The sequence below is a fragment of the Oncorhynchus mykiss genome, chromosome 26 (genome assembly GCF_013265735.2).
Source record: "Oncorhynchus mykiss isolate Arlee chromosome 26, USDA_OmykA_1.1, whole genome shotgun sequence".
NCBI classification, from domain to species: Eukaryota; Metazoa; Chordata; class Actinopteri; order Salmoniformes; family Salmonidae; genus Oncorhynchus; species Oncorhynchus mykiss.
In genome coordinates, this window is record NC_048590.1 from 32,039,968 (window position 1) to 32,049,251 (window position 9,284).

Below are 9,284 nucleotides of genomic sequence, written 5' to 3' on the forward strand. Positions count from 1 at the left end.
TTTACCTGGTAAAATAGGAGTTCAATTTAAAAAATGTTAAAAAAATTTTTTTTAGCTCAAAAGCCTGGCGTTTTGAATGCATATTAATTTCAAAATAACTGCATCTTGTCTGCCTTATTGGGAATCCATTTGGATCAGTTAGCCTACAAGGTCACATTAGCAGGACAGTAATATGGTGTGTATTTTGTCATGATGTATCAGCTAACAGAAACATGCTAATACAGGGATTTCTAGTGGCGCACACATAGCCGCTGGAAGTAGGTGTGCTGAGGGTGCTGCAGTACCCCCTGAAAAATCGGTCCTGTATTAGCTGAGTGTTATACACGTCTGTAGCATAGATGTATTTTTATTTTTAATCAGCATCTCCGCTTTGGTAAAAAAAAGGCAGATGTACAATTAAGAACAGTATCTTGCAGGATTCAATAGTCAGATTTGTAAGTGTTGTTGCTCTCTCCGTTTCTCTGCGATCATCATTCTAATGGAATCCAGAAAGAACAAAACCCTGTCCTCAAAAATGTACATCAATAGGTGCAAGGTTATGGCAAAGACCCAAAACATCCACATCAAATATTTGTTCTTGATCAAATAACATGGAAAACAACCACTTTATATGCATTATTAATTTACCATCCTTACAACTCACTTAATGTAAATGTACATTACTGTATAGTACATAGGCTGGTCATCTAGGTTTGTCCCTGTAGACTTTCCATCAGCATGAAGAAGAACAATGCACAATACAGTAATTGAGTACATTGACACAAAGTGGTTTGTGATGATGTGGCTCAGTTGGTAGAGCATGGTGCTTGCAATGCTATGGGTTTCGGTTTGACTCCCACGGGGCATCAGTACGAAAAAGTATGCACTCGCAACGTTTTATGTTTCTCTGAATAAAAGATGGTCAATCCGATGTCTGCAGTGGCCGTACAGCATTTACTGGGATACGGCCTCTGCAGAAGTCAGAGCTGTTGTCAAGGAAGTGAGTTTGTATTTATACTGGACCACCCGCCTCCACCTACCATCAACCAATAATTTCTATACGGAGCCCTCCACATTGCAACAAAATTTGGGTTGCCACAGCAATGCAGTAAGAAGCTCAATATGACCTCTGCATGCCTCCAAATGCTGGTAACCACTCATAAACAAATACATTTGGTTTACATTTTTTTCACAAAGTAGTGCACTGGGCCTTTACTAGTCCTGTATTAGCAGACAAATATAGATGTCTGTAGGCGGGCAAAACAAATATAATCTGCATGGCAGCCTCCCCCACTGGCAAAAAAAGTTGTATCCATAGTTTCAGCATTTGGCTCCCATGTTCTAAAAGCGTTCTAAACGTTGGTGGATTACCTGAACAAAAATATAAACGTAACACATAAACGCAACAAGTCTTGGTCCCATGTTTCATCAGCTGAATTAAAATATTCCAGACATTTTCCATATGCACAAAAAGCTTATTTCCCTCAAAATATAGGCACAAATTTGTTTACATCCGTTAGTGAGCATTTATCCTTTGCCAAGATAATCCAACTACCTTACAGGTGTGGCATATCAATAAGTATACCTTGTGCTGGGGACAATAAAAGTCACATGGAAATGTGCAGTTTTGTCACACAACGCCACAGATGTCTCAAGTTGAGGGAGTGTGCAATTGGCATGCTGACTGCAGGGATGTCCACCAGAGCTGTTGCCAGAGAATTGAATGTTCATTTCTCTACAATAAGCCACCTCCAACATCATTTTAGAGAATTTGGCAATACATCCAACCGGCCTCACACCCGCAAACCCCTTGTAACCAGGGTCTTGACCTGACTGCAGTTCAGCGTTGTAACCGATGTCAGTAGGCAAATGCTCACCTTCGATGGCCACTGGTACACTGAAGACCTGTGCTCTTCACAGATGAATCCCAGTTTCAACTGTACCAGGCAGATAGCAGACATTGTGTGGGGGAGTGGTTTGTTGATGTCAACGTTGTGAACAGAGTGCCCCATGTTGGCGGTGGGGTTATGGAACGGGCAGACATAAGGTACAGACAATAAACACAATTGCATGTTATCAATGGCAATTTGAATGCATAGAGATACCATGATGAAATCCTGAGGCCCATTGTCCTGCCATTCATCCGCCGCCATCAGCTCATGTTGCAGCATGATAATGCACGGCCCATTGAACACGTTTGGGAGGCTCTGGATCGACGTGTACCACAGCGTATTCCAGTTCCCGTCAATATCCCGCAACTTTGCACAGCCATTGAAGAGGAGTGGGACAATATTCCACAGGCCACAACCAACAGCCTGATCATCTCTATGAGAAAGAGATGTGTCGCGCTGCAAGAGGAAAATGGTGTTCACTCCGGATACTGACTGCTTTTCTGATCCATGCACTACTTTTTTTTTTTTAAGGTATCAGTGACCAAAAACAGATGCATATCTCTATTCCCAGTCATGTGAAATCCATAGATTAGTGTCTAATGAATTTATTTCAATTGCCTGATTTCTTTATATGAACTGTACCTCAATAAAATCTGAAATAAATCTGAAATTGTTGCATGTTGCGTTTATATTTTTGTTCAGTGTAATTTACCGCATGATGATATCACCATCAAACAACAAAACTCCATCCCACCAAAACAGGCTGAAATTTCAGGTCGTCTTTTCAAACCGCTCTTAAAGCTAAAGGACATTATAATTCGTTCAATTTCAGTGTTATTCCAACCTCATAGTGTGGAAATATACAGAGTGTACAAAATATTAAAGACACCTGTTCGTTCCATGACAGTGTGACCAAGTGAATCCAGGAGAAAACTTTGATCCCTTATTGGGGTCACTTGTTAAACTCCTCTTTAAATCAATGTAGAAGGATTGTTACGCCTTGAGACATGGATTGTGAATGTGTGCCATTCAGAGGGTGAATTGGCAAGACAAAATATTTAAGTCCTTTTAAACGGGGTATGGTTATAGCTGCCAAGCACACCGGTTTGTGTCAAGAACTGCGATGCTGCTGGGTTTTTCACAGGCAAATTGACACCTGTGGGAAGTATTTGAGTCAACATCGGCCAGCATCCCTGTGGACCGCCTTCGACTCCTTGTAGAGTCCATGCCCTGACAAATTGAGGCTATATATTTTATATTACAAATATTTTGAACACTTAAGTGTATTTAAAATACAGGAAATCGCATTTTGACTGCACTGGGCCTTTAATGTATGTTTTTATGGAAGCAAATATAAGATTGTGTGCAAGTAAGCCTATACTGAATTTCCACACGTGCTTGGGGATCGTATCATGTGCTATTGAGAAACACGTGTAGTGGATGTGTCTGAAATTGTGCATGTTCATGTGGGCTTCCCCTCCTATTTGATTCTACAGCTGTGATAGAACAGACAGATTAATAAAGTATATCAGTTTGTATCAAAGTTTATCAGAGGTAGCTGATGGCTATCCAACTTTTGGCATTGTGCTATTGGGTGAGCACTGTTTAACAAACAGGAGTGGTGCTATTGAGTAAATGGGGACCAGGGAGGAACCACAAACCACAGATGGGTGTGGCTTAAAGCCTAGGTCCGGCTGGGGCTTAATGGACTCGACAAGATATCCTGAGGGGTATACTACAAAGCAGGATTAATGAGTTAGCCAGCTAACTTGCCAAAATATTCTGAACTACCTACTTATTTTTTGGGAAAGATAAACTTGACATGGGCATGGTCTAATTGATTAAAAACCAAAAACACATATTTAAGCTTAGCTTTCAATAGTTATTTAATAGTAATTTAAGTTGTTTTTTCAAAGTTAGCTTGGCCAACTCATTGAGCCTGCTTTGTAGTATACCTCTCAGATGTGTTGGTGATGCTAGAAAATTCCTTAATCTTTAAAAAAATGTTTCCTTCAATATTACATTGCATTTGCTACAGTATAACCAAATACCAGTACTATAGATCCCATGTGAAATATAATGGTGAAACATACTAAACATAACATTTCAGTAGCGTTTTACATTCCAGGATGAGATTATGTGCTAATAACATGGAGACATTTTGCCCAGTTACCCCATAATTTAATCTGAATTATATTATTCAGGGTAAATATCTATGCATAAAATTAAACGGCTCCTCCCTACACATCACGGAATTAAATTGTGGCCGTCACATATTCCACTATTAGTCAAGTTTCATTCAACATTTTCCAAGTGTACAAGCATAGGGCTAACCCTGAAACTCATTCCTGAAACATCATTAAACTGCTGTGTGAAGAGTACTCTCTAGAGGCCAAGAGATAATTTACCACTATGTGCTGCAGGAAACATGTCTGTTTTGCCATCACGGATAAGCTAAGGGTCCTTACCAAAACCCCGCTTACCAAAACCAAGAACACATTCGTAATTCTGATAATCATCGAAACCATCAACATGTCCAAAGTTTGTAATTGAATGTCTTATTTAAATTGAACACTTTCAGACACAACAACCACCTATTTTATGAGCATAAAAAGGTGCTCTCTCTGGCATATAGGACTAACTGGGATACGCAAACCTAATGGCTGCATGTATTACATATACATTGTATATTGCATTCTACCATTTCAATTGAAAAAATAATAATCTGGTGAATATTCTGATGGCACACTATCAACAACCTAAAACCTTTGCCAACTGTGTAAATAGCCTATTGCCCTATTAAATAAAGAATACATAGAAGAGTTCCAGCCTTTGTTCTAGCAAGGTTCCGTAGTGGTGACAGATGCTGGAGTGGTTGTGTAATATCTATGATTATACAACAGGTGGGTCTAATCCTGAATGCTGATTGGTTAAAACCGCATTCCAGCCAGTGTCTATTCCACAAGTTCCCACCGGCTAAATCTATGACGACATTAAAATGCCTATTTACTCTGTTCCATCTGACTGTGCAATCCACTGTCTCATCAGCCCAGCCAGGTACTTAATAAACTTGATCTCCACAAAAAAAGCATCTAGACATTCTCATTTCTTTTAAGACTAATATTTAGTTTTCAACAGCGGAGATTTGAATAAAACTTGCTGTCTCTCCGACATCTGCAACATTTTGAATACTGAAACATTCTGAATATTGAAACATTCTCCAGCTGTCCCATAGAAATGAACATGTTGGGACGAGACAGAGGCAGCATTCCTCAGCCAATCGAAATGATGAATCAGCTGGCATCAATTTTTATGGATATATACAAAGAAATGTCAATTGAAAACAGGTCAAACGAAACGAAGTGCAGCTAGATTGCAGTCTTTTCAGCTTCAGTTTGAAGTGATTGTGTTGGCTAGCTCCTCTGAACAAGTGTCCTGACGAGTGAGCATGTTTTCAAAGCCAGGCAGAATCACGCCTGTTTAGCTCATTGTTATGGATGTACTCGAGACATGCTATCGGAGTCGGTACAGCCAGCTGGTTTCTTCACGCATCGCGGCGACAGAAACAGGTATCTTTCAGGTAAGAAGAGGGGCGGGGGGGTATGCCTTTTGATTAACGAGACGTGGTGTGATCATAACAACATACAGGAACTCAAGTCCTTCTGTTCACCTGACTTAGAATTCCTCACAATCAAATGTCAACCGCATTATCTACCAAGAGAATTCTCTTAGATTATAATCACAGCCACATATATTCCCCCCCAAGCAGACACATCGACGACCCTGAACAAACTTGATTTGACTCCGGAAACCACATATCCTGAGGCTGCATTCATAGTAGCTGGGGATTTTAACAAGGCTAACCTGAAAACAAGACTCCCTAAATTCTATCAGCATATTGATTGTGCTACCAGGGCTGGTAAAACCCTGGATCATTGTTATTCTAACTTCCGCGATGCATATAAGGCCCTCCCCTGCCCTCCTTTTGGAAAAGCTGACCACGACTCCATTTTGTTGCTCCCAGCCTATAGACAGAAACTAAAACAGGAAGCTCCCGCGCTCAGGTCTGTTCAATGCTGGTCTGACCAATCTGATTCCACGCTTCAAGATTGCTTTGATCACGTGGATTGGGTTATGTTCCGCACTGCGTCAAACAACATTGACAAATACGCTGATTCGGTGAGCGAGTTTATTAGCAAGTGCATCAGCGACGTCATACCCACAACAACTATTAAAACATTCCCAAACCAGAAACCGTGGATTAATGGCAGCATTCGCACAAAACTGAAGTGCGAACCACTGCTTTTAGCGAGGGCAAGGTGACCGGAAACATGACCGAATACAAACAGTGTAGCTATTCCCTCCACAAGGCAATCAAACAAGCTAAGCGCTAGTATACAGACAAAGTAGAGTCTCAATTCAATGGCTCAGACATAAGAGGTATGTGGCAGGGTCTACAGTCACTCACGGATTACAAAAAGAAAACCAGCCCCGTCGCGGACCAGGATGTCTTGCTCCCAGACAGACTAAATAACTTTTTTGCCCGCTTTGAGGACAAAAGAGTGCCACTGACACGGCCCGCAACCAAAACCTGCAGACTCTCCTTCACTGCAGCCGACGTGAGTAAAACATTTAAACGTGTTAACCCTCGCAAGGCTGCAGGCCCAGATGGCATCTCCAGCCACGTCCTCAGAGCATGCGCAGACCAGCTGGCTGGTGTGTTTACGGACATATTCAGTCAATCCTTATCCCAGTCTGCTGTTCCCACATGCTTCAAGAGGGCCACCATTGTTCCTTTTCCCAAGAAAGCTAAGGTAACTGAGCTAAACGACTACCGCCCCGTAGCACTCACTTACGTCGTCATGAAGTGCTTTGAGAGACTAGTCAAGGACCATATCACCTCCACCCTACCTGACACCCTAGACCCACTCCAATTTGCTTACCGCCCAAATAGGTCCACAGAAGACGCAATCGCAACCACACTGCACACTGCCCTAACCCATCTGGACAAGAGGAATACCTACATACTGCACACTGCCCTAACCCATCTGGACAAGAAGAATACCTATGTGAGAATGCTGTTCATCGACTACAGCTCAGCATTTAACACCATAGTACAATCAAAACTCATCATCAAGCTCGAGACCCTGGGTGTCGACCCCGCGCTCTGCAACTGGGTACCGGACTTCCTGACGGGCCGCCCCCAGGTGGTGAGGGTAGGTAACATCTCCTCCACCCCGCTGATCCTCAACACTGGGGCCCCACAAGGGTGCGTTCTGAGCCCTCTCCTGTACTCCCTGTTCACCCACGACTGCGTGGCCATGCACGCCTCCAACTCAATAATCAAGTTTGCGGATGACACTACAGTGGTAGGCTTGATTACCAACAACAACGAGAAGGCCTACACGGAGGAGGTGAGGGCCCTCGGAGTGTGGTGTCAGGAAAATAACCTCACACTCAACGTCAACAAAACAAAAGAGATGATCGTGGACTTCAGGAAACAGCAGAGGGAGCACCCCCCTATCCACATCAACAGGACAGTAGTGGAGAGGGTAGTAAGTTTTAAGTTCCTCGGCGTGCACATCTGGGACAAACTGAATTGGTCCACCCACACACAGCGTGGTGAAGAAGGCGCAGCAGCGCCTCTTCAACCTCAGGAGGATGAAGAAATTTGGCTTGTCACCAAAAGCACTCAAACTTTTACAGATGCACAATCGAGAGCATCCTGTCGGGCTGTATCACCTCCTGGTACGGCAACTGCTCCGACCACAACCGTAAGGCTCTCCAGAGGGTAGTGAGGTCTGCACAACGCATCACCGGGGGAAAACTACCTGCCCTCCAGGACACCTAAACCACCCGATGTCACAGGAAGGCCATAAAGATCATCAAGGACAACAACCACCCGAGCCACTGCCTGTTCACCCCGCTATCATCCAGAAGGCGAGGTCAGTACAGGTGCATCAAAGCAGGGACCGAGAGACTGAAAAACAGCTTCTATCTCAAGGCCATCAGACTGTTAAACAGCCACCACTAACATTGAGTGGCTGCTGCCAACATACTGACTCAACTCCAGCCACTTTAGTAATGTAAAAATTGATGTAAAAATGTATCACTAGCCACTTTAAACAATGCCACTTAATTTAATGTTTACATACCCTACATTACTCATCTCATACTGTACCCTATACCATCTACTGCAGCTTACCATCTTTATGTAATACATGTATCACTAGCCACTTTAAACAATGCCACTTTTAAGTTTACATACCCTACATTACTCATCTCATTTGTATATACTGTACTCTGTACCATCTACTGCATCTTGCCTATGCCGTTCTGTTCACTCATTCATATATTTTTATGTACATATTCTTCATCCCTTTACACTTGTGTGTATAAGGTAGTTGTTGTGGAATTGTTAGGTTAGATTACTCGTTGGTTATTACTGCATTGTCGGAACTAGAAGCACAAGCATTTCGCTACACTCGGAGCGGCAGGGTAGCCTAGTGGTTAGAGCGTTGGACTATTAACCGGAAGGTTGCAAGTTCAAATCCCCGAGCTGACAAGGTACAAATCTGTCGTTGTGCCCCTGAACAGGCAGTTAACCCACAGTTCCTAGGAAATCATTGAAAATAAGAATTTGTACTTAACTGACTTGCCTAAAAGGTAAAACACTCACATTAACATCTGCTAACCATGTGTATGTGACAAATACATTTTGATTTCAAAACAAATGCAAATACTCTGCTGTTATTCTGGCAGCACTTTTTGACGTGACAGTAAGTTAGCCGTAGTTGGCTAGGTAGCAAGCAAAGGAGAAGAACGTTGCCAGCCAGTATTGCAATGGAACATTTAGAACGAACAACTGGATCACGTCCATAGATACAGAACAAAACGACTGACCTGGGTCTAGCAACCAAACCGATAGAACTAACGACCACCCGGTAGCAACCCTAGATTTGTGACGGAACTACACTGCTCAAAAAAATCAAGCGAACACTTAAACAACACAATGGAACTTCAAGTCAAATCAAATCAAATTTTATTTGTCACATACACATGGTTAGCAGATGTTAATGCGAGTGTAGCGAAATGCTTGATTTCACACTTCTGTGAAATCAAACTGTCCACTTAGGAAGCAACACTGATTGACAATACATTTCACATGCTGTTGTGCAAATGGAGGGCCTCCATAGGAGGGCAACAACCCAGCAGCAGGACCGCTACCTCCGCCTTTGTGCAAGGAGGAGCAGGAGGAGCACTGCCAGAACCCTATAAAATGACCTCCAGCAGGCCACAAATGTGTATGTGTCTGCTCAAACGGTCAGAAACAGACTCCATGAGGGCCCGACGTCCACAGGTGGGGGTTGTGCTTACAGCCCAACACCGTGCAGGACGTTTGGCATTTGCCAG